Genomic DNA, 24744 nt, shown 5'->3' on the forward strand with positions numbered 1-24744 from the left:
CCAGGCTGCAGCTCCCGGCTGGGTGGGGGCTTCTGGGCCCAAGAGGAGCGAGTGACCTGCGAACCAAGCTAGCGTTCCCTGGGCGTGTGAGGGCCGTAGCTGAAGAGTGTGAAAGACACGCAGACAGCCTCACAGGGGAACGGGCACCAGAGGCAGCCAGAGTCAGGGCCCTTCTAGGGGGCCTGGTGACACTGAGACCTGGAGGTAAACCCCAAAGCGAAAGAGGGGGCCACGAGGACTTGTGATTTTCTAGCAATAAGGATCCCCTTTGTGTCTTGAGAGTGTGAAGGAATGTGTGAAAGTGAATGAGAAATAAAAGTGAGTGAATGTAGACGAATGAAAGTATAGGTAATGTCGATTGTGCATTTTAAGCCTTACCGTATCTCCTTGGAGGGAGTTGGATTGTATTGAAAAGCAGTGTGAGAAAAAGGGGTTTTTTTGGGTGTAAGTAGTTGAAAGAAAAGTGGTATTTAAGTTGTTAGTAAAAAGTGAAAAACAGAAGCAGGGGACGAATAGATAGAAAACTGAAAAATGAGACAGAAATTCAGTAAGGTGGATACAGGAAAAGAAAAGCAGAAAAAAAATACCAACAGAAATACCCCAAGACAGCACTTTGGGAGTTATGTTAACAAACAGAAATACAACTCATTGCAAAATACAGGGTATGCAGAAGTTGATGAGAAAAAACATGCAAACTTGTGAATTATATACTTAAAAACAGCATTAGAAAATTTAACACAAAAGAGTTATATATTGATTCAAGGTATGCCTTTAGAGTAGCACATACCTTAAGAAAAATTTTAAAAGGGAGATTGCTTAATTAAAGAAGAAAAAGATTAGTACATGAGAAACTTATTTTCGAGGTTTTAAAGGCATTACAATTACCTAAGAGAGATAGCAATAGTACATATTAAACGACACCAAAAGGTAAAGACCTAGAAATAAGAAGAAATAAAATAAATAATTGGCAGATCAAGAAGCTAAAGATGCAGCAGAAAATAGAGCTGAAAGAGTTAATATTAACTCCAAATGAAGAAAAAAAAAGGGGGCGGGAATTAAAACAAGATTGTGGCGAACAAGATAAATCGGGGAAATAGAAACATCTTGATATGGAAGACAATTAGATAATAAAACGCTTACGAGGGAATAGCAGAGGACGTGTATCAAAAAGCCCGGTGGGATACACAGGCTAGGTGTGATCATTTTTTTAAAAGAACTATGGGTGCATTGAGACTTTTAGAGTAAAAAAACAAGTACCTGAAACATGAATAATTCGCCAAAAGATAAATAAAAGGGTGATGAGAAAAACAATATGAGAAGGTCGTCAGTTAGCTCGTCGACCATTTCAAAGCATCCAAAAAGCAAAACGGGGAAAGTATAGAGCTGAGAACAAATTACCTCATCCATTCCCGTTCGTTCCCCCACTCGTTCGCACCAGCCCTCCCAGCCCCTGTGCCGGCTCCGGCACAGTCCGTCTGTCCCGGTCCGTCTGTCCCGGTCCGTCTGTCCCGGTCCGGCCGCCTGGCCCGCGTTCTTGCCGGGGGTGGGGGTCTGTCCTGCCGTGTGCACCGTGGTTACCGCGCTGATCGCACCGAGGGGGGTCCCGTCTGTCCCATCCCCGGCTGCCCTGACTCTGTCGGCTCCCGCCGCTGCAGCCGGGGTCAGTCCCGGCTTTGTCTCTGCCGGATCAGCCACCGTGAGCCGAGTGAGGGCGATCCCCGCTCCAGCTCGGTCTGCACAGGAACAGCCCCTCGGGCCATCCCAGCCACAGACCCCGCCTTTGGAGCCCCCAGACCCTGAGCTGTGCCGATCCCCTCGGGCCATCCCAGCCACAGACCCCGCCTCTGGAGCCCCCAGACCCTGAGCTGTGCCGATCCCCTCGGGCCATCCCAGCCACAGACCCCGCCTTTGGAGCACCCAGACCCTGAGCTGTGCCGATCCCCTCGGGCGATCCCGGCTGCAGACCCCGCCTCTGGAGCCCCCAGACCCTGAGCTGTGCCGATCCCCTCGGGCCATCCCGGCTGCAGACCCCGCCTTTGGAGCCCCCAGACCCTGAGCTGTGCCGAGCCTCCCCGTCCTGCCCTGAGCTCCATTCCCTTGGTAACCACAGCTCCGGCTGCTTAAGGAAACTCTCTAAAGGAATCACTTTATTGAAACACTAAAAAATCAGTTAGAACAAAGCCCTCTCCTGATTCTTCCTAAAAATACGTGAGAAAGGCTGTAGAAGATAAAAATCCAAAAAGAATGGGATAAAGAGATTGGTCTATTTCCATTAAGAGAGGTTCTCAAAGGGGGGTGATGGATCAGAGTTTGTAAATGCTTCTTTGACTTTGTCTGAGGTCTGAAATTTTAAGAAATAAATAAAAGAGATATTTGGAGAATCCCATAGGCATAGCTGAACAATCAGACCAACTTTTAGGTCCAAACATGTATACTTGAGAACAGATGTGGTTGGTAATGAAAATAATATTTTTCTCAGGAAGAAAAGCAATTAATCAGAGCAACTGAAATAAAAGCTTAAGAAAAAGATAATCTGCAGGGACCCCCAGAGAAGACAAAATGCCAACTGTACCTCCTGAATGGGGTTAAAATAATGAGGAGGGGAGTAAACACATGAACAGTTATTGTAATTACATAACCAAGAGAATAAATGAGACAGCATATCAAAGGCGAAATGTGAAAACAAAAGATTTTTGAGAGACAGCTTTTAGAGGGGAAAGAAAAAACTCCAACTAAATAGATAAACAAACTTTAGAGAAAAAGGAAAATGGTCCTAAGTAAGCAGAAGATCTGAAAATCTTTAAAGAAATGGGCCCATTAAAAAAAAAAAAAAAAGTCATAGGCTTTAAATTTTTGGGGGGGAACAAATACCATCAGGAGCCTGTGATAACTTTAAAAGTGGGTCCCCAAGAAGAAGAATTGGAATTTGTTATAGACACAGGGGCAGAGAAAACCTGCCTGTTAAACGTTCCAAAAGGTTATAGTGTGAGCAAACATATAGTGAAAGTAACAGGGGCAAAAAGAGGAAGTTTTACATTTCTGGTCATTAAAGATGTGGTAATTGAGGGAAGAAACTAAAATTTAGGTGGGAGATGTGTTATTGGTCCCAGGGGCAGGTAGCAATTTATTGGGAAGAGTCTTACAAGTGCAATTAAGAGTAAGAGTTATATCAGAAAATAAGAAAATGACAGCTAGAGTTTTGAAATTAAGCCAAGAGGATGAAGAAAAAAAATCAACAAAGAAGTTTGGGCTGGAGAAAGAAATAGGGGAAGAATAAATATCGACCCCATAAGGGTTACAACTGAGAGAGGCGAAAGAGAGAAGTTGAAGTAGAGAAGTAGTTAGGAAACTCTGAGATGTTAGAATGTGAAGTGATGACATCTTGGTGCTAGAAGAGAGCAGAAGTGTGAATGCAAGTTTTTTGCATGAAAGGCAGAGAAGTATCTTAACACATGGTTGTTAAGAGGTTATTCAATGCCACACTGGGGTCCGGAAAAGCCTTAGCAGAACGGGCCCTCCTTGAAGAGAAAAGAGGATAAGTTGACGAGAGAAAGAGAAAGAATGTCAGGAGCACCTGGGCACGCCAGGTTTGGGGTTGTCAAGGCTGGGAGGTGTCTGAGCGCTCCCTGCGATCGGCGGGGTCTCGGGGGCTGCGGCAGGGACCGATCCATGGAGGTGCCCCGGGCGGGGCTGGCAGCAGAGGACACAGGTTTGCGGCCAGGAGCGGGCTGGCTCCGGGGCAGAGCTGCCGGGGGGCTCCCAGACTGTCGGGGTGCCGAGCCCAGGATGGCAGCCTGGAAGTAGGCCGAGAGAGAGAAGGGGAGAGAGAGAGAGAGAGAGAGAGGGAGAGGGCAAAAGAGACCCAGGGCAGCCCCCAGGGTCCCCATGCCCGGGGCTGCTCTCCCCTGCCCCGGCCCTGCAGCCAAGGGGCCGCACCGGGGGAAGGGCCAAGAACAGCACTGACAGCAGGGCTGTGAAAAGAGGGGCAGGGGGGACTAGCACTAAAAGATAAAATCAAAGCAGAGATTGCTGACTCTCCAAACCTCACAATGCGGTTTGTTTTTCTTAAGTAAGAGGTTTTTTGTTTTTTTTTTTTTTTTTCTTTTGTGTGTTTTGTTTGCCGTTAACGAGAAGGCTTTTTTCCTGAAGAAGAGGCTGCTGTAGAGAAAGCTTTTAGCTAAACCCAGAAAGTTTAGAAGGAAAGCGAATCGTAAAAGTTAATGCAGTATTATCTTTCTTTTATTATCTATGCTATTAAGAAGTCCTTTCCAGGTACTACTGAAGCAACAATCAAAATCACGGAAAGAGAGTGAATTCCTGCCAGCAGAATCAAAGGACTTGTGAAGAGACTTGAGGAACGGACTATCATATTTAAACCGGGTGATACTGAACTGACTTTCCAATGGGGACTGAGTGGTAATGGTTTGAGAAAACCCAAATGATCCAAGAAATGTACAAAGAATAACACTGAATTAAGAAATAAGATAATGCTTATATCTCTGGATTTGAGCACTGCCTGAATAAAACATCTCCTTGGGGGAGGAATACCTCAGATAGAAAGATCAAGAACGTTTTTGTATTCTGACCTTAGCCCTAGAACTGTACAAGGGAGAAGGGGAATTACTATTTCCATTAGTAAACTTTACTTGATTCATTCCAATACTGGACATGCTAGGTGGGTTATAAGTAAATGCTTAAATTGTAAGAGTAATTAGTGTTGTGATTCGCAAAATTTATGCTCTTATTGCAAAAAGTGTTAAAGTACTGACTTGGTTTTGTGGATGGGAATTATTAGTGCCTGTTAAATGAGAGATACCTGAGGAACAGTAAGAGACCACAGTTAAAGAGTGTCAAAACCAATTTGCCTAGCAATTAGTTAAGAGAAAGTGACAAGAAAATAGAGGGCAAGACCAGATTGGCCTCTGTATTTCACCACCAAGAAGATCAAATAAACCTGCTGTGGATTGCAACCTCACAGGCATGGGAGGTGGGAGTATAAGCCATACTGGACCTCTGTTATTCCTGTTTCTGGCACTCACTTGTTGTCTTTTCCCTTTCGGGATACCAGCAGGATTGTGTCACAAATGCTACAGAAAGCATCACATAGAAAGAAACCAAAGTTCCTCCTTTATTACACACACCTATGTCAACAGCCACTGTTATAACCCAGCCAAATTAAGAACTTGTAGGCAAAACAGAGTAAATTATTAGATTACAAGAAACTTAAGAAAAAGTGGCAATAGATTTAGAACTGAATGTCCAAAAGGAGAGAGATGGATTTGTTTTAAATTTAATCTTGAAGATGCGGTTCAAGATTTGGAAAAAAAACCCCAAATAATAAAGGAAAAGGTAAAACCAGCACAGCAATCTAACTCTGTATTGACTCCAAATTATCTGTTGAATTGTATTACAAGACTCCAAGCAGTTACAGAAATGATAGCAAATAAGGCTGCCCAGGCATTAGAGTTAACATTAAGTCAGCTAAGCCAAACAAAAACTGTAGGGTATCAGAAAGGTTCACTTTAGACTATTTATTGGCCAAAGAAGGGGGTGTTTGTGGAAAGTTCAATATATCAGATCGTTGAAAATTGATGACCACAGAAAAGTCATTCTAGCAAAAGCAAAAGAAATCAAAAAGAAAAATATATACGCATATAACAACCCAGGTACCAGTCCAAAAATTAGAAAACAATGTTAAAATCTAGCTGGTGGGGTAATGTATTTGAAGAAATTAAGATCTTTCATTTGTGTTACAACTGTTTTTATATTTCTTTCTTGTGTAATCCCGTGTTTTATTTTACCAGCATAGTCCAGAAGATATAAGTAGAAAAAAATATTGCTCAAGCCAAATGATTTACAAAGAGTAAGAGTGGGGATTGTGAAAAATGCATGTATTTTATGATTGGCTTTTCGCAAATATTAAAATGAATATTATATGTGTTGTGTGAGAAAGCAATGCTGTATCAATTTTCTTAAGCACTGTGTTAAATATAGTTTTAGGTTATAAAAATAGAAACTATGCTATGTAAGATGCTTTGTTTAACAGAAAGGGCTTGCAGCGAGATAGCAGCCACAGGACATCTAAATCTTTCAGAGAAAGGGAATTTATTGCCTTCTTATCAGAAAAAATGAACTTCTTCTCACCTTGGAGGCACTGTTAGGATTAGAAGGAAAGAAGTTGACAATGACCAGACACAATCCTGTATTTGAATGGAATTTATGCATCATGTATGAAGTATATGAATATGCAACAGGCTATTGTTCTTAAGGGTTAATCCTTTGTTAATGGGTGTCCTTTTTCAGGCTCCTGATGCCCAGAAAAAGGTACCCGGACATCCGTAACTCTTTGTTTTTATTGTCTCATATTGTCTTAATTCAATTTATCCAAATTGTTATTACTCTAATTGTGTTACTATTTTTATAACTATTTTATTACTATGAAACTTTTTAACATTTTAAAAACAAGTGATTGGCGTTTTTCACACTGACTGTTCACCGCTGCCAATGCTCACAGTATTCTCCTAACACACTTGAGCTTCCTGTCTTTCAGTGAGAGAAAGATTCAGCTAAAGTCAAGGAAAGAGGGCAGGGGAGATGGAAACCTTCCCTTGAGGTGCTTTTAGGAAGGCCTGAAGGGACCCTGCCTTTCCTTGGAACAGAGGTGGTCACCATGCATGGTGTTGCCTGACCTGCCCTAGGTGCTCCTCTATTCCAGAAGGACTTTTGCCCACTTCATCACTTGTCTGTCCCTCCAATTCCAGGGCCTCAAACCTGCTCTGTGAGATACTAAACCTGTAAGTCAGCTGTAAGTTTTCAGAATATGGCACTGACCATGGCTCTAAGTAAGTTTTTTTAATCAGGCTTACAATATATTTTGAGAAGAAGAAGGAACAGAAGGGGTAGATACCACACAAGAATCCAGCAGTCTTCCCAGCTTTTTTGTCTGGGTTCTATGAAGCACAATGCCCAGTGCTTGCATTATGCTGTCTTTTCATGTGTTCTGGTGACCAGAACCATCCCATGGCCAGGCCCAGGATAATTTGGGTGCCAAAGTCCCATTGCCTGCAAACATCACACTCTTTTTTTACCCAGCTGGTGCTCAGCTCAGCATATTTGCTGAGACAACTTTAGGACTGTTTTCCTTAACTTGGCAGTTCTAGCAGATGTCCTTATGGCCCCTAAATTCTGCATCCTTTGTGTCCACTATCAATGGGCATCCTTCTTCCCAAGCTTTGTCAACCTCCCTCTGGGTCTGAGATCAGTGAAACGGGCCCAGCCCTGAGTCTTAAAGACAATTCTAGCAACAACTACTTTGCTTTTCTAATACCTGGCCATCACTTCGAGCTTGTAGGCTGCTATGTGTGTCACAGGTTAAATGTCTCTTCCTGTTGATCAGGCTTGGAAGTGCGGACAGCCCAGGCATGACAGGATATGTTTTCTTCAGGAAATGGGACGTAGGGCCCAGCTTGCAACAGGTCCAGGCCCGCGCCTTCCAGAGCGCCAGAAGGTTCGCGGCGCCATTGCAGGGCTCAGGGCGCCTCCTTGTGGGCAAGAGTGGCCTCGACAGCGCGGGCGCCGCGCGGCGGGGCCAGAGGCCGGGAAAGGGCGGGCGGGTGTGAGGGGCGGGGCGGTTCGTGCCTAGAGCCGAGCCCGCGCTGTACCTCGGCGCCTTCCCGGCTCGGTGTTGGGAGCGAGCCGCCGCTGCTCGGGCTCTGGGAGAAGCGTGCGGCCGCTGCGGAGTCCCAGCCCGCAGATCTGGCTGCTGGCCGAGGCTGCAGTGCAGAGCTGCCATGCCAGAGCCGCCGTGCGCCGTGGCACTGCCAGAGCCCCTGGCAGAGCCGGGCTGGAAGTGCCGACAGCTGAGGGAAGCCCTGCCATGGCAGCGCCCCAAGCTCTTGTTTATCCCACAGAAAGAGAGGATCAGCACCTGGAGGTGACTGCGTCATTCCTGGAAAGGGACTATCTGCTTACAGTTGCGATGTCTGGCAGCAAGCAGGACGGCGCTGGTGCCAGGGAGCCAAGTGAGGGCAAAGCAGCCCTGTGACAGCCTGGCCCAGGGGCTCTTGTGGCAGCAGGCAGCGTGGGGATCAGAACAGAGGCAGGGGGAGGCAGGAGCTGCTCGGCCATGCCAGGGCTGGGAGCCTCCTTCCTGCCCAAGTGGGGCCCAGCTGGGCCAGGGGGCAGCTCCTGGGACAGCCGTGCCCACAATGGCCCCTGCTCTGCAAGGCCTCCAGCGCTGCCCATCAGCCAGGCAGGGACAGAGCAGCCTTGGGGCCGATGCTGCTGCAGGCTCAGAGCCCCGCACAGCTGCTCATGCCCGGTGCCATTGGCTCTGTCCCCTGCAGCCTGCATGCTGTGTCACCGTGCAGAGGCTGAGCCCTGTGCCTCCCCAGGCCCTGGCAACTGTTCCTGTGCTGCTCCTGCACTGCCCAGGGCACCCACGGGCCCTGCTTGGGCCGCACGCAGACCAGAACCAGCTGGGGCTGTGACAGCTCTGCTGCTCTGGGCCCAGCCCTTGGGCAAAGCACCCGCCTGTCCCTGGGCTGGGGGCAGTGCCCAGGCTGGGCTTGGCAGAGCCCGTCCGCTCCTGGAGGGCTGGGGGCACTGCTCTGGCCTGGCCTGGCCCGGCCCTGGGGTCCCTTGGCATTCCTGCTTGCCCTTGCATCCACCAGGGATGGGCTGCAGCTCAATGGCCCCGGCCTGGCCGCACACTCAGGCCTGGAGCCTTCCCATGGCTCCCCAGGGCACGAGAGCCTCAGCCCCAGCTCCCAAACACGACCTAACAGGGTTTGCTGATATTGATCCCTGTTAGACCTTTGAAAGCATTTTGAAAGTAACCTTGTTTGGCAACTCCTTCAAGGAACAAACGTGATTCGCTTCTAATCAGTAAAAACTTTATTGGTTTGCTTGCACTTCCTATAGGGTATCCTAATGCTTCCTTTGGCGTTCCAGAAAATAATGAAAATCTAACAAATTCTAAAGAGAAGTTCTTGAATCCACTATGAGGAGAAGTCTCTACATTCACTATCCTTACATACACTTAAGTAGCTGCTCCTGTAACACACAAAGATGTAGTGGTTTACCTGACTGGACCACACAACAGGATGTTATACACACCGCTACATTAAAAAACTTCTCTTCCCTGTTCATCACAAATTTAAAGCTCTTCTCGAGGTCCTGACTTAATTTTACATGCACATTCATACCTGCAATCCCTCCCCATGCTCAGTTTTCACCTAGACTTGCCAGGGAACAGATGTTCCATACTTACCTCAAGCAATAATCTACGTCTGTCTTCCTAACCCTCTTTTTCTTCACTGACTTCTACTAATCTACAAAATAACTTGGACCCTCTGCACAAAAGAAACATCCAATTAATAGCCTTAAACACTTGTGATTGTGCTGCTACTTCTAACAATCTTGACCACCACAGCACTAAAATCAGAAATCAATTCTTCACATCCTTCCTGTTCTCCTGCCCCCACCACGCCTTGGCTCCAGCAGAAATGTTCCCTACTGCAGCCTGGTGTGCTAAGAACAATCAAAGGCAGCAGCACTTTTCCTCAACATGCTGCAATCTGAATTGCAGTGAAATTGCAGCTGTTGCATTAGAAGCTCAGCACCAGCACCCCACATCTTCCCCCAGAACTGAGGCCTGCTGAGGCCTGAGCTCTCCATTTCAACACACCCTGTAAATCAGGCTGCCTGGAAGATTGCAGGCTGCTAACTGTGTGAACACAGCAGTGAATTTCAGCAGAGTTATGGAATCAGTCTCATGGAAGGCACATCCTTTAAGCTTAAGACTCTATTCTACAAAATCTAGCCAGCAATTGTTTTGGTGGCCTGTGCAGGTTTTGGGGACTGTGCATGTTTCCTTTGGATGTTGTTTTCATTGTTTCTAAATACAAAATTCACTGGATTCAGAAGCGAAACCCCAGCTTCATTAGAACAAAGAACCACAGGGACATATGTGGCTGACAAGAACACTCCTCATTTCTAATAGTAACACCAGAAAGAGAGGAAAAAGATAAAGATGATTTAAATACCCGAAAGGATCCGAAATGTCTACATAAGCTGTCAAGTGACTAAGTTTTTGGTAAACTCTAAAAGTCCAGATTCCTATTCGGTAATTGTCTGAAAGAAAAGAAAGCCAGAAAATCTGGTTGACCTTTATTTTGCCAGGACTTTCTCACGGGATTCTACCACAACTTGGATCACAAGTGAGGGTGGCAAATTTTGACTAGAAAACTTTGATAACTAGGCAGCATTTTTTCCTCCTCACTGAATTACAGGAAGGGTTTAAAAGGAAAAAAAAATATAAAAGAGCGTAAAGAAATTCTATCATACCTCTTAGGCGTTCATCATCTTTGGAGAACAAAAAAAAAAACTGTAGCACTTCCTGTGCATGGTAAAGAAAGAAACCTAGAAAAGGACAAAGGGATTTGAGCATCCTAAATTGTACTATCAAATTTCATGAACACAAGTTAATCCTGTAGTGCTTCAGAGAAATGCCATACATTGAAAAGCTTTATTCCCTAGAAACCAAATAAATCTTTTTATTTTCCAAATCCTCTTTTAAAGAGAAAACTGACTGTGTCTTTGGCTTTTGGCCAAACTCAGTTTGGAGTTGGTCAAACCAAAATGACCCAGTTAATTTCCTGTGCTCTTCTCTTTCTTTCCATATTCCCATTCCCATCCAATGGGTTGCTGGGAGTTTTGACTCTGTGCAGCACAAACGGTTTTCTAAGATGACTTTCATTGCTCAGAGGTGTGCAATGTCAGTTTCCCATTCCCTGAGTGCTGCTATTAATATTCCCACAGCATCCAACTACTACAGCCAAGTAGACAACAAAGAGAAATGGAACTTGCATTTCTTGGTCCTGTTCAATTTCTGACATCTCAGGCTCATCGTCACCCTCAGAACTGCTGTCCTGGAAACGTGGATCCTCTTGCCATGTGGCTTTTACTGGCTTTATTGTCCCAAGCGCGTGAGGCTCTGCAATGACAGCACCAATAGAGAAAAAAAGCCAAAACCAGATTATTCCTCTAATCATCAGGAAGAATTCCTCCTTTCACGTGAAATACTTACAGTGGAGAAGAGAGATTTAGGAAGGACAGAATCTGACCCTGCCAGATTTTCTAAGCTACATTTCTGCTCCACTTTGTATTTTCCACTTTGTTCCAGGGAGCCCTTATGTATTCTTAAACATTTCTCATTGCATTCAGAAGACACTGAATACCTTTTCAGTTCAGCGCAAGTCTGGGGGGCTCATTGCTTTGTGCTGTTGCGTTGGGTTTTTTAATATTTTGGGTAACTTCACGGGGTTTCTTTTCTCTCCTACATGACTGGGACTTGAGTTAATGTTGTTTCATCTTCATTTCAGACGGCCTCGTTTTATCTAAGGTTAGGACACCCCAATGATCATGTGTCATTCCATTTCCTTTTTCTAAAGGTCCAAGAGTAGAATTCAGTAACAAACAGAATGTTCATGGATCTTGGGGCCAGCTCTCGGACTTTGCTCCTCCCTCTACATTAACGCACATTTCCTTAAAAGCCTTGTGAGTTCCTATGAAACTTGATATGACTGGTGTGTCACCTTTTTCCCTGTTTGAGGAATTCAGGGCATGAGAACAAGCTTTTTCACCACTCAGCAAAAACCCCCAATGCCTTCTCAAAGCATGCCTTTCAGAATTCCTGAGATGCAAGCATGAGGCACCTCTCAATAATCTACCACAACCCTAGCAAGCAGAAATGAAGATCAAAATGCTTCTGCCTAATTACTGACTTCTGTTGCTGAAAATCCCCTGCATCCTGACCTTTTTTACACCATATTGCCCTACAGTGCCAGCCAGAAGCTCTTCCTTAGCAATGGCACTGTTAGAAGGGTTCTGCTGTTACCTTCTTTGATGCCCAACTCCTCTGTGCCTCCAAAGAAAGAAAACTTGAAGTAACTCGTCTCCTGAGCTGCATCATCCTCAGGCAAAGGTCCCAAATGGTCATCTGGGGCAGAGTCCTGTGCATCCTCTTTGTCCCAGGGTATTTCCTCAGTCTGGTTTGCTCTTTGAAGGTCTTTCAAAGAATAAACCAGAATAGATGGAGGAAATACAGTCTATTCTGGTTTGTTCTTTGAAAGGCCTCTTTCAAATCCGCAGCAATGGTGTAGGAGTTGTCTTCAGACAGTGAGGCAGTGTCTCATCTCTTTCTTCTTTTTTTGGCTTTACTGAAATGAGATTGTTCAAGGATAGCAACACAGCACACGTCCTGTTCGGACACAGCTTCCCTAAGAGCCACCTTGCTCTGAATGTCTCCCTAAGCATATCCAAGCCCATTAAGGAGTGGTTCATTATCAAGGGTAAGCAGTGGGGAAACATCTGAGGTTGAAGTCTAAAGGCAGGAACAAGAGTCCTTTTTAATTAGCCACATCCTTAAGTGACTTTTCACTGAATACACAGTTACACAGAAATCAAGGTATTTAGCCCAGACTTCTTCCTGCCAGTAGAAACATCAAGAGCTAATAGGGTTTGCCCACAGAGCTGCACATCTCAGGGTCCCTGCACTGACCGTTCTCACCTTCACTTCTGGCAAGGAACACACGGCCTAGAAAGAAAAGATGACGGCGCTACGTGCTGCTGTTGGAGGTCCCAGTTGAGGTCCGACGTCGCTGGTGGGAGCGGCTGCTCCTGCGGGATGTCCCCGACCATGTCCCCCTACGCCTGGGCCTCTCAGCACTCGCTGCTGTCCTCCTGCTCCTGTCCTGGCGACTCCTGGACCGCACAGTTTGAGTCGAGGCCCGGCGCTGCTGGCGGGAGCGGCTGCGTCTGGGGAATGGCCCTGACCATGTCTCCCTTCGCCTGGGCCTCTCAGCCCTTGTCCCTGTCCCACTGCTGCTGCCGCGGCGACTCCTGGAGCGGACAGGTGGACTCTGGGCCCAGCCTTGCTGGCGGGAGCGCCTGCGTCTGGGGGATGGCCCGGACCATGTCTCCCTTCGCCTGGGCCTCTCAGCCCTTGTCCCTGTCCCACTGCTCCTGTCACAGCAGCTCCTGGAGCGGACAGGTGGACTCTGGGCCCAGCCTTGCTGGCGGGAGCACCTGCGTCTGGGGGATGGCCCTGACCATGTCTCCCTTCCCCTGGGCCTCTCAGCCCTTGTCCCTGTCCCTCTGTTCTTGTCATGGCAACTCCTGGAGCGGACAGATGGACTCTGGGCACGACCTTGCTGGCGGGAGCGCCTGCGTCTGGGGGATGGCCCTGACCATGTCTCCCTTCGCCTGGGCCTCTCAGTCCTTGGCCCTGTCCCTCTGTTCCTGTCATGGAAACTCCTGGAGCGGACAGGTGGACTCTGGGCACGATCTTGCTGGCGGGAGCACCTGCGTCTGGGGGATGTCCGTGATGGTGTCTCCCTTTGCTTGGGCCTCTCAGCCCTTGGCCCTGTCCTACTGTTCCTGTCACGGCAACTCCTGGAGCAGACAGGTGGACTCTGGGCGCGACTTTGCCGGCGAGAGGAGCTTCGCCTGCGGCTGGGCCCAGCACGTCTGGAATGGACCCTGTCCTCAGGGTCAGGGGACGTGCTGCGTGTTGCCCTTGATCTGCTGATGCTGCTGGTGTCCAGTGAGGAAGATGGCAGCGCCTGCTGCCATGCTGCGTGTTGGGGCCTGCTGTGGCTGCCCGTCTCTGGAGATGGAGGTGGGGAAACCAGCACCAATGGCACAGGGCTGTGGGAGCTGGGGCTGATGGCCTCAGATTCTGACCAGCCACGAGCAGACTGTAGTCCTGACTGTCTGGCCGGCCTGGGGCCATTGAGCTCTGTCTCATCCCTGGAGGCTGTAAGGGCAAGCAGGAATGTCAAAGATCACCCAGGCCCCGGCCAGGCCAGGCCAGAGCAGTGCCTCCAGCCCTCCAGCAGTGGATGCTGCGCTCTGCCAAGCCCGGCCTGGGCACTGCCCCCAGCCCAGGGACACCGGGGACTTTGACTCATACATGTTCCGAGCCCAGCACAGCTGTCACACTCCCATCTCTGTGTGCTGTTCCTCAGGCCAGAGCAGCGCCTGTGGGTGCCCTCAGCAGCACAGGAGGAGCACAGGAGCAATTGCCAGGGCCTGGGGAGGCAAACAAGCTCATAGCACTGAGAACAAAAAGTGTACCAGCACGTGGTTGTCTAGCCAAGCGCTTCTGCTTCTTCCTGCTTTGAGCCCTTGTCGAGACACAGGTTCCCTGCAGAGCCCCAGGTGCAGCTTCCCAACTTACCCCTGTTCCTCTGCCTCCTCCCTGCCCCCAGGGTAAAGGCAATCCCTGGCATTGCATTGGCCGTGCCTCACTCCTAGATCTGCGAAGGCATCGTTGTCCTCCCACGTTGGCTGTCTGATGGAGAAAGGAAGAGATGATGAATTTCTGCTGCTCTCCCTCACGGAGGTCCAGGGTGTCCCAGCTCTTTCTCCAGCGCTTTTCCAAGTTGGGGGTGAAGCTGAAGCCCAGACTCACAGGACAGGGCAGGGCCAGGGCTCCTGGGGCAGGGCCTGGCACAGCACAGCACTTGCACCCTCCTGGCTGGTGGGCCAGGCAGAAGGACACCAACCTGAAGGGGACTCGGATCCCCAAGATGAACATTTCAACAGGGAATTCCCCACTGTCTCTGCACAGGGGGCACTGGAAATAGAAAGCACCAGCGCGCAAGGCCTGTCCCTGCAGGGCAAACACAGGCAGGGTGAGCGAGGCCCTGCTGCTGCTGCTGCTGCTGCTGCTGAGCACCTGCTGTGCCCCAGGGCTCAGGGGAGGGCTCCTACCTGGATGCAGTCCCTGTGGAACCAGGCCTTTTTGCACGCTGGGCACACCAATGTTGTGAAGGTCTTTCTGTCCTCCACAGGTTCCATGCAGATGGGGCAAACGGTGTCCGGCTCAGGAGTCGCATCCACCTCCTGCTCTGGACGGTGCTCAGGGCAGAAAGAGCTGGGGGCAAAGGGATGGGGAAAGTGAGAAATGCTGGATCATTCCCCAGGGGTGGTCATAAAGAGAGATGAGGTACCTGAACGGAGTAACGTATAGATTGACACAGCCGCCCTCCTTGGTACAGGGCAAGTGGAACCATCTGTCACAGTTCTCCCTGCAGCACATGATGGTTGCCCCGCTCTGGCCGCAGACGCAGCAGCGCTGGAAAGAGCCAAGCAGCTGCATCAGCAGCAGCAGCAGCAGCAGCAGCCTCGAGGCCTCCCCAGGCAGCCCCAGGGCTAAGGGCAGGGCACAGGACGTGGCCGCTGCCGGCTCCCAGCCCACAGAGCCGCCAGCTGGAGGAGGGAGGCTGCTGTGCCAGGGCCTCTGTGCCAGAGCTGCTGGGAGCCAGACTTTGTCCCGACTGTTGGGCCGGCCTTTCTTTCCTGCTGTCTGGGCTAAGCTCTGGCAAACCTCGCCAGGCACAAATCTCCCTGCTCTTGTCAGGCTCTCACCTTCTGTGCCGCCCGCCGCACTGCAATTAGGAGATCTCGAGGGAGAAAGTCCATGAGTCCCCCGCGGTCCGTCTCTTGCCGAAACAGTAGAGTGGCGAAGAACTGCAGCCAAGGGGAGAAGCTGATGAGGAGGGGGCGGGAGGAGCTGCCCATTGCAAAGGTGGAGGGAGCGCCCGGAGCCACTCACCATGCAGAACACGTGGGCACAGAGCCCACCCTTCTGCAGTTTGTCACCGCACATGTCCGGGTCAGCCTCGGCACGGCGACACAGCATGCAGGCTGCAGGGGACAGAGCCAATGGCACCGGGCATGAGCAGCTGTGCGGGGCTCTGAGCCTGCAGCAGCATCAGCCCCAAGGCTGCCCTGTCCCTGCCTGGCTGATGGGCAGCGCTGGAGGCCTTGCAGAGCAGGGGCCATTGCGGGCACGGCTGTCCCAGGAGCTGCCCCCTGGCCCAGCTGGGCCCCACTTGGGCAGGAAGGCGGCTCCCAGCCCTGGCATGGCCGAGCAGCTCCTGCCTCCCCCTGCCTCTGTTCTGATCCCCACGCTGCCTGCTACCACAAGAGCCCCTGGGCCAAGCTATCAGAGAGCTGCTTTGCCTTCACCTGGCTCCCTGGCACCAGGACCCTCCTGCTTTCTGTCAGACATGGCGGCTGTCTACGCTGAGTCTATCTCCTCGAGGGACGTGGTCACTTCGAGGTGCTGTTCCTCTCTGTCTATGGGAGAAAGAAGGGGGGGGGGGAGTTTGCAGAACAGGCCCAGAACCACGAGGCTCTACTCCCTGCTCAGCCCTGCGTGAGCCCTGCTCCTGTCTGTTTCTCCTCCCGTCGTCGCCTTGAGTAACACTGCAGTGTCCTCTGGCTGTTCCTCTGCTGATTCTGTGATTTTGGGAAGGGAGAGGCAGGTGAGCCTGCAGCACAGGCCCAGAGCCCCGAGGTGTGGGGCCCCTCTGGTCCCTGGGCAGCCACATCCCCGCCCTACCTTCTCCTCCCGTTGTCAGGTCGCACTGACACTCGGCTTGAGCCCCGCGTTCCCTTTTGTGGCCTTGGTGGCACAGGTCACAATGGCCACTCTGACATCAGCACCGTGTACCCAAAATCGGGGCAGCCATGGCCCCAGGTCCCTGGCAACCACTTGTGGCGGCCCCCTTGGGCACCGAGCTTCTAAAATGGTCCGAGCGTTTGCTCAGGGTGGAAGCAGGGCCGGGACTCCTGCAGCAAGTGCAGGGTCAAATGCCAGGCCCTGGGGCAGCCATCCAGGGTGGCACTGTAGGCAGGGAGGTGCTGTTCAGGCACTGCCACACTAGGGCTCCGGCCCCGGCCAAGGGAAATTTCTGCTCCTGCCCCTGGCAGGCGGTGGCCCAGAGAGCCCGTGCGGAGTCAGCTGCACTACAGGGATTCAAACCCTGCTCTAGGTGAACTGATGTTTTCATCAAGACCTGTCTGCAGAAAACTAAGATGAACCTGATTTGATGCTGCTGCTGATCACCATTGGGTACAGGAGATAAACCTGGACACCACCACAGCTGCCTCCGTTATCCTGCCATCATATGAACTAACAACTTTGACTTTCCATATAAATGGAAAAATTAGTATTAAGCTTCTGAGAAGCGTCATCTTTTATAGTGACTCAGCAGAAAGACAGAAAATTCACTGAGAATTTTCTGTGTACATTTGACAGGAGAGCTTGCAACTGTCCTCAACTCAAGTCAAATACAGGAGGATGCTTTTCCTACATTATAGGAACTTTGCCAGTTTGGTCCATGCTTTCCTACTAGAAAATACATTGGAAAAAATTAGGAAGAGAAGCACAAACAATTCTTGTCAATTTTTCTCTTTCGTGTCTTTGCAAACATGCTCCTGGAAATGCAGATCCATGACTTGTGGAACAATCAGTGGCATCTCTGGGAAGCAGGGCAGGGACTGACAGGCAAGGACACACTGCACCTGCCTGATGCTGGGGCAGCAGGAGTTTGCCCATTTTCCTGTCTCCATGGAAGAGCCACCTTGGCTGGGAAACGATCCCTTCACTGGTCTAGGAGGGAGGCACAGCCAGTGCAATGCCAGGGAGCGCCTTTACCCTGGAAGCAGGGAGGAGGCAGAGGAAGAGGGGGGAAGTTAGGAAGCTGCACCCGGGGCTCTGCAGGGCTCCCGGCTAGGTCTCGAAGCACAAGGAGCCAGAAGAGCTTGGCCGGACAATCCCGAGCTCTGGACACCTTGTCCTCAGCACTGGGAACCCGTTTGCTTCTCCAGGCCCTGGGCACTGCTCCCGTGCTGCTCATGCAATTACACACAGACACAGAGCTACCTGCTCTGTCTCAACCCTCTTCAGCACTGAACAGCACAACACAGTAACATGTTCTCTTCAGTACATGGTCTAATTATTAATAGTCCTGCAAAGACTCACATTCAAAGCACACACAAAAACCCCAAACCCTGGTACAAACCTTGCATCAACACAAAATGCATGTTGCTGTTCAGAAACACAGGGCAGCACTTTTGGCCAATGCTTTTTCCTATAAGATCTTTCAAAGGATTGCAAAAGTGACATTGTTTGGCAACTTCTTCAAGGAACAGACAGGAGAGGCTTCTGAGTTTTTAAAGATTTATTGGTTTGCTTTCACTTTCCTTTTGGCATCCTTACACTTCACCCAGCATTCCAGAAAATCGTGAAAATCCAAAATAATATCAGGGGAAGTTTCTGAATTCATTCATGTTTCTCCCAAAGACTTTCTTGACATACATACAAGTGACTGGTCCTATGACATACAGAGACGCAGTGGTTTCCCTGACTGGACATTACAAGACAACGTTATAGACTCCACTATACTAAAACACTTCTGTTGCCTGGTAATTACAAAGCCTGAAGCTCTTCTAGAGGCTTTTCCCAGTGCAACTTCATTAGGTTCCTCTCTGCCCAACTCTCGAGCCTCTCCAGGTCTCACTGAAGGGCAGCAGAGCCTTGTGGTGCCTCAGGCCCTGCTCCCAATTCTGTCCCATCAGCAAACACTGAGGGAACACACTGTCCCTTCTGCCAGGTCACTGGGGAATAAGGCAAACAAGGCTGGGCCCAGCACGGCGCCCTGAGCTCACAGCTACCTGAGTTTGGAGCTCCCCTGTCCACTTCTCTGCCCCACTGTCCCTGAGCTGCCTCAGGGGCCTGTTATGGGAGGCAGGGACAAAGCCTTGCTGAAGTCCCAGCTGGCAACAACCACTGCTCTCCCCTCACAAGCCCAGCCAGTCACTGCAGCACAGGTGGCTATGGGATTGGTCAAGCATGGTTTCCATTCCTGTTATTCCACAGGCTTAGAGATGGCATCCAAGAGGAGCTGTTCTGTCACCTTTCTGGGGATGGAGCTGAGGCTGATGGCCCTGCAGTTTCCTGGCTCTTTCTTGGTGCCCTTTTGCAAGACTGCAGTGATGTTGGCTTTCCTCCACTGCTCATGCCTCTCTCCAGGGCTGTCTCCTTCCCTGACCTGCTGGCAGAGCACCCTGTGCCAGAGGCAGGAGCAGAGATTTCCCTTGGCCCCAAAAGGGAACACTGGGCTCAGGCCGAGTGTCAGTGCGACCTGACAACGGGAGGAGAAGGCATGAAGGAGCAGAGCTCACACAGGGCTGAGCAGGCAGTAGAGCCCTCGTGGCTCTGGGCTTGCTCTGCAAGCTCCTTGGCCTCTACTTTCTCCACAGAGAGAGAGGAACAGCACCTCAAAGCGACCAGGAAACCCGGCCATGGAGCGAGGCTGGGGCTGTGACACCTCAGGGAAACTGGCCATGGAGTGGGACTGGGGCTGTCAGCCCTCAGGGAAACTGGCAATGGAGCGGGGCTGGGGCTGAGACACCTCAGGGAAACTGGCAATGGAGCGGGGCTGGGGCTGTGACACCTCAGGGAAACCGGACACGGAGCGGGACTGGGGCTGTCAGCCCTCAGGGAAACTGGCAATGGAGCGGGGCTGGGGCTGAGACACCTCAGGGAAACCGGCCATGGAGCGAGACTGGGGCTGTGACACCTCAGGGAAACTGGCCATGGAGCGGGACTGGGACTGTGACACCTCAGGAAACCGGCCATGGAGTGGGACTGGGGCTGTGACACCTCAGGAAACCGGCCATGGAGTGGGACTGGGACTGTGACACCTCAGGAAACCGGCCATGGAGCGAGACTGGGGCTGCCAGCCCTCAGGAAACCCGGCCATGGGGCTGGGGCTGCAGCTGTGACACCTCAGGGAATGCAGCCATGGGTGTGGCTTGGCCTTTGACACCTCAGGGAACTCACCATGGCAGCCACCTCCAGGGGTTTTGAAGTACTTGTTTCTTGGTTTAATGCCTTCCAAGATCAATTTTCCTGATCCTTATCCATGTTTTGGACAAGTATTGCCTCCTGAACAGGCCACCTCCTGGATGTGCAATGATTCCATCTGATCCAGCTGTGCCTCTTCCTTTCTCAAGCGATGGACAGAGGGGCTCTATTGAAGGTGGCATTTCCTGCAGGAAGGGAGGCGATGCCAGACACAGCCACAGGAGGTAGTTGCTCTGCTTCTGGGCCTGAGCCCTGCTGAGGCTTGAGCTGCCCTCTCTGCTGCTTGGCACTGCAGGCACAGCCCGGATAAGATGGGCACAGCCCAGAGGAATTGTCCCGAGCAGGCTCAGGGCACTCGGGTACTGAGTTGTCCTGCTGGGCTCCCTCCGTGGGAGACATGTCCCGAAACCTGGGAGCGGCTGCACAGGGTGCCCGTGGTGGGGAAAGGGCAGAGGGGGAGAGCAAGGCTCCAGTGTGTCCTGAGAGGGCCTGGCTGTGTGCCCGTGGGCTGTGGGAGCTGTTCCATGGGCAGGTGGGCAAGCAGGAGGGAGGGACGGAGGTTGGGAGCGACAGCTGTGGCACTGCAGATTTCCCCAAGCATTTAGTCAGGGTTTCCTGTGTGGCAGGGAGAGAGCCCCAGGGCCCTGGGCTGCTCCAGCTGCCCCTCCAGGCATGTTGCACAGGACCTGCAAAGAGCGTACAGAGTGACCAGGAGCCACAGGCTCCCACAGCCTTACCCCACCCCCTTGCAGTCCCCAATTCCCCAAGGGAGAAGGGGATTCCAGCACACCATGGAAATGGTTCTGTAGCATCTGTGATCCCTCCTCGACTGGGATCATGACTTGGATTACTTGGAAATGCTGGTGAATGGTGCTTTGAAGACCTTGTCAGATGTTGGAGGCATGTTCTGAATGTACCTTTCCTGACAGAATAATCTGTGTCGGTATGCCAAGAGCTTACCATGAGCCAGTTCCCTTAAATTTCACTGAAGGTAGATCAGTTCTGGAAACCTTACCCTGCTCCCTTCTGGAGCCCTGAGGGATCCCACAGGATCACTGTCAGTGGGAGGAAGGGGCATTTAGCTGTCCATCCTCCTCCCGTGTGCAATGCCACTGTGTCCTTCTGTGTGCTCTGTGCAGCCACAGAGAAGAGCAGAGAGGGAAGGGGCTGGGCCCAGGGCTGTGCCTGGGGGCTGAGTCTTTCTCAGCTCCTTTGCAGCCCCCAGGGAGCCCGAGCTGCTTCTGCTGCCACTGCTAATCCCTGGCCCTGACTGGGGCTGGGTTTCAAGCTGCTGGCTGCTCCAGGGAGTCCTTTCTGCCCCGACTGCCCCACAAGGGGCTCCTTCCATCCCAGTGTGGGGCCACTGCAGGCACGAGGTCCCCCTGGCCCTGCTCCTGAGTGGAAGGCAGAGCCAAGGGAGTGCTTTGGAGGGCACCAATCACCCAGATGCCCTCACTGCCACTCGGGCCTGAAGGAGAATCTTCAGCAGTGCCATTGGAGCTGTTGTGTCCTGCCTTTCTTTGCAGCTGAGCCTGTTGCTCAAGGTGATCTGGCTTCCCAGCCCATGTTCAGGATTGAGCCTCTGGGAGATGGTGAGGGTATGCCAAGGCCTTTCCCCTGTGAGACCTGCCAGCTCAGAGCCCAAAGCTCGGCCAGGGGGGCATCGCTGCAGGTGCCAGGACAGAGCCATGCATGTGTGTGCCCTCACCCTGCACGATCCACTCACAACTTCTGCTCAGCACTGGCAGGTGTTTGAAGGACGGTGGGCCATGGCCCAGCTGAAAAAGCCCAGATGATTTGTTGATTTTATCCGATTTTGCATAAGCATGACGTTCTGAACATGCCATTAAAGAAATGGAGAATTTCTCCATCTTTTAAGGTGTACTTTTTGTTTCTCAAGTGATGGGCCAAAAGTTAGGACAGAAGGAGGTGTTTCCCCAACAAAGCAGAGGCCGATTGGCAGCCCCTGCTGCAGGAAGGAAGTCCGAGCCAAACACAGGCATGGGCACAGGCACAGAAGGTAATTGCTGTGCCAGGCTCAGCCGGGCTCAGCCATTGGCAGAGCTGTGTGGCTGCAGCTCTTCTTCTTCTACCAGGGCCTCCCTTGCACAGCCCGGCAAAGCTGGAGGTGCCTTTGGAGCTCATTCACAGCCCTGGGGAAAGGGGACTCGTGCACCAACGTCCCTCCCGCTGCAGCTGCTATGGAGCTGGCCCTGAGTGCCCAGAGGCCCAAGGCACAGGAGCAGCCCGAGCGGGAGCGCTGCCGCGAGCCCAGGGCCAGAGCCAGCCTTGGCTCCCGACTGGGCAGGGGCTGCACTGGGTCCTGACAGGGCCTGACTCTGTGCCCTGGGGCGGGGGGAGCTGTCACGGGGCAGGGAGGGCCAGGGCTGGCAGGGGCTGCTCAGGGATGGGTGTGGCCCGTGTCCCTCCAAGCAGCGACTGCCCAAAAAGCTGCGCTGCGCCCGGGCTCTCCTCCCGGCCTGCTGGGCTTTGTTGGGTGGCACAGCCTGTGCCACGGGGTGGCAAGGTCCCTGCAGGCCCCAGCTCTGGGGGAAGCGGAGAATGTCCTGCCCGCATCCACCGTGCTGCCAGCTGAGCAGTGCAGCACAGCACGGGCTGACGCTCCCCATCGCCCCCACAGGTGCAGCTGGAACCACAGCACATGTTCCTGATTCCCAGAAGGGCCTTGGAAGGGGTTTCTGTCAGGGAACAGGCTTCTGGCTAGGGTTACTGGCAGGCCTGCTTGTCTTGGAGCTGATCTTCATCTTATGCTCTGTCCGAAGTTGGACTTGCTGGAAGAGAAAAGGGTGAGTGTTTAGTTCACCTTTCCCTCAAACAGCTTCTTTTGAAAGTCTACGTCAGACAGAAAACATTCCCAGTGAGGTTGCAGTGTAGGGGTGGCCAGTCCTTGATTGTCCGAAGAACTCTGCTGAGGGTTCTGCTGCTGCCCAGAGCTTTCATTGGCCTCCTAATTGCTGGGCCCTGTCCTGGGGGGCCCACTGGGGCTGCAGCCAGTGCTGGCTCCCACTGAGGCTGCCTGGCCAAGAGCAGCCCCAGGGGCACAGGGCAGAGGCAAAGCACGGTGGGGAGGAGAAAGAGCAGGGACGAGATTGCCCTTGAAAGGCAGGGGAAGGGAGAATGTTGCTTATCGGAAGAAGCCCCAAAGAGCGGCTGGAAGGGGTGCTGCCTGATCAAGGACCCCCGAGGAGCGGAGGGAGAGCGTATCGGCTGATGGGGTGTCCCGAGGAGCGGCTGGGGAGAGTGGGGGTGTCCCTTAGTGGGGAGGAGCAGCTGGAGCGCTTGCACGGTCCAGTGGTGGGGAGGCCGGCGGGGCAGTCGGAGTAGGCTCAGCCCGGCCGGTGGGCACGGCTCACCCTGCCCGCCCGCAGGACCACGGCGCAGTTCCTGTTGGAGGCGGACCTGCACGGGCTGCTGAAGCTGGACACGCTGATCCCGAACGCGCCGCCTGCGCCATGGCAGCGCAAGGCCAAGGAGAGCGGCCCGGGGCCCAGCCCTGTCGGCGTGTCCCCCATAAAGCCGGCATGTCGCTCCCACAGCCCCAGCAAGACGCCGTCCAAGACACCCGGTGAGCGCCGGCCACCGGCGGCAGAGGTTGAGTGCGGGAGCCTGGCCCAGGCTGCTTGTCCGTAGCCACGGGGCTCTGGGCTCCCTGCCACGCTGCCATACCGGCTGCTGCTCAGGCAGGAGGAGGTGGGCTGTGCTCCTGACAGCCACCCACCTCCTTGCCAGCATGAGGGGCAGAGCTCTGAGCACTGGGGCTGGCGAGCTGCTGTTCGGCCAGCTGAGCCTTGCTGGCACAGCTGGATGCTAGGACGAGTGTGGGCAGGACTGTCAGCTGACAGCTTTACATCCTGTGAGCGTTTTTGTATCTTCCCCTTATCTCTGGACTCTGGAATTGTTGCACTAGACCCAAGGAGTTGCACCACACAGTCCCTAACCAACTTGGTGGCAGGGAGGAAAATATAAGTTAGTTGGGACTGGGTGGCATGAGACCTCAGAGTCCTACTTGTCTGGTGGGTGTGATGTGGAAGAGTGTTGGGTTTGCTCCCGTGAAAGCTCTAATACAGGCTGTTAAATAGCTGTAAGACAATATTTTCATATGTGAATGCAGGTAAATCTGGATCCAAAATTCAAAGCACCCCCACAAAGGCTGGGGGGGGTCGCTACATTCCCAAACGCAGCACTATGCAGATGGAGATGGCAAATTTCCTCCTAACCAAAGAGAATGACCCTGCTGAGGATTCCCCTACCAAGAAGGTGAGCATGTTGCTAAGTTACAATTACTTCAATAACTGCTACTCCTTCCTGCCCCTTTACAGAGCAGTGAACAATAGGTTCTATCAAGGGGGCACACGGCACTGACAAGTCCCAGCCATCACTACTTGCAGCTCTGGGCTTCAGGAGCCTAGGATGAGACTGAAGCTGTAGAGACTGCCATGCACTCGAAGCCTATGCTGCTTCTGGTAGCAAAATTTAGCTTTTGACTAACGAGGCTTTAAAATGTAGCAGGCAACAAAAACACAAAGCTGTAAGCCTATGCAAAGTGAAACTGCTGGTGGTAGCTATTCTAGGACAAGGTCTCCACAGGGAACACTTCTGGAATGTTTTACACTGTGTTCTGAAATCTGTTTGTGAAGCATTTGGTCGCTTTGTGGCTGTGGCTTTTCCCTCTGGCAATGACACTGAATTTGCCATTGTTTGAAAATGTGAGCAGGACAATGTATGAAAGTCTGAGGAAAACTGCTTTGACCTGCCTCTGTGTGACTGACCCTTGCAGCACAGTCAAACATCTTCAGATTCTAAGAGAAGGGGACTTAGATGTCTGTTTAAATTGTAGTGTGGGAATTGTTTTAAATGCATTGCACTGAGGGTGATTTGTCTCTGTAGGAGCAACAGAAAGCCTGGGCAGTGAATCTGAATGGTTTTGATGTGGAAGAGGCAAAGATCCTCCACCTCAGCGGAAAACCACAGAATGCTCCAGAAGGTGTGATACAGGC

The sequence above is a fragment of the Melospiza melodia genome, chromosome 7 (genome assembly GCF_035770615.1).
Source record: "Melospiza melodia melodia isolate bMelMel2 chromosome 7, bMelMel2.pri, whole genome shotgun sequence".
In the NCBI taxonomy this organism is placed as follows: domain Eukaryota; kingdom Metazoa; phylum Chordata; class Aves; order Passeriformes; family Passerellidae; genus Melospiza; species Melospiza melodia.